We start from the raw sequence: 1,590 nt of genomic DNA, 5'->3' as shown, positions 1-1,590 counted from the left end.
CAATTTTTTTGCCAGTAGTGCCCCAAGATGGGCTTTATTAGCCTTAGGTCAAAATTTTGGCGATAAAGTTCAAAAAAAAGTTTTAAAGAAGGTATGCCCAACCAGATAGGAGGCTCGGCATGATGCTGTGTTTTCGCTCAAAGAACGTTTCATTGATGTAAGCTTTGACTTGTATGGCCCTTACCAGCAAGAAAACAACCGAACGAACCTTGGCATTTGGTTTGAAAAGTAAAATTGAAAATTTTGAATTTGTTTTAATCTTATGTACCTGGGAACGTATATTACGATCATTAAAAGTAATTTCTAAAAAATTACAAAATGTAGATATGAACTTAGAAGAAGTTTCTAAAATGCTAAATAATGCAGTTAATTTTATTCAAGAGACAAGAAATAGCTACGATGATAATGTACTTAATAATGCAAAATCGCGGTTGAACTCTGGCTTTTGGGTCTGGAAAAAAAAACGGGAAAAAATTTCTAAGTCCATATCACGTCTATAATATTATCACTACAGCAACACTCCGCAGTGTTGCCATAACAATAATTTTATATACCACAATAATAATTTAATACTACGTAACAATCGCAAAATTATTCTAAGTTCAAAATAATCAATAGTCAATTTTATATAGGTACCACAATATATTTATTCACGCGTTCATTTTCTAAGTCCAAAATATCGACTAATTCAATGATCGGTTTTTCGAAACCTCTAGGAAATAATATACACGTTTTGTTATAATTTCGATTTTCCGACGGCTTGGGTCTGGGAAAAAATATCCCGCAATCGGATTTTTGATTTTTCGATTTTCCGACCGCTTTTCACGGACCCCCTTGGCTTTTGGGTCTGGGAAAAAAAGTCGAAATATCGAAAAACGTCTAAGAGGTTTTATATTCGTATGCCGTTATACAAAAATATCCCGCAATCGGATTTTTGATTTTTCGATTTTCCGACCGCTTTTCACGGACCCCCTTGGCTTTTGGGTCTGGGAAAAAAAGTCGAAATATCGAAAAACGTCTAAGAGGTTTTATATTCGTATGCCGTTATACAAAAATATCCCGCAATCGGATTTTTGATTTTTCGATTTTCCGACCGCTTTTCACGGACCCCCTTGGCTTTTGGGTCTGGGAAAAAAAGTCGAAATATCGAAAAACGTCTAAGAGGTTTTATATTCGTATGCCGTTATACAAAAATATCCCGCAATCGGATTTTTGATTTTTCGATTTTCCGACCGCTTTTCACGGACCCCCTTGGCTTTTGGGTCTGGGAAAAAAAGTCGAAATATCGAAAAACGTCTAAGAGGTTTTATATTCGTATGCCGTTATACAAAAATATCCCGCAATCGGATTTTTGATTTTTCGATTTTCCGACCGCTTTTCACGGACCCCCTTGGCTTTTGGGTCTGGGAAAAAAAGTCGAAATATCGAAAAACGTCTAAGAGGTTTTATATTCGTATGCCGTTATACAAAATATCCCGCAATCGGATTTTTGATTTTTCGATTTTTAATTTATTATTATTTTTAAAAGAACGTCGTAATAAAAAACGTTATTTGTAGTCGTTACATTAATATTTTATTTAAATTACATTC

Source organism: Acyrthosiphon pisum, chromosome X (genome assembly GCF_005508785.2).
Source record: "Acyrthosiphon pisum isolate AL4f chromosome X, pea_aphid_22Mar2018_4r6ur, whole genome shotgun sequence".
NCBI lineage: Eukaryota > Metazoa > Arthropoda > Insecta > Hemiptera > Aphididae > Acyrthosiphon > Acyrthosiphon pisum.
Note: the sequence above shows the minus strand (reverse complement) of the source record.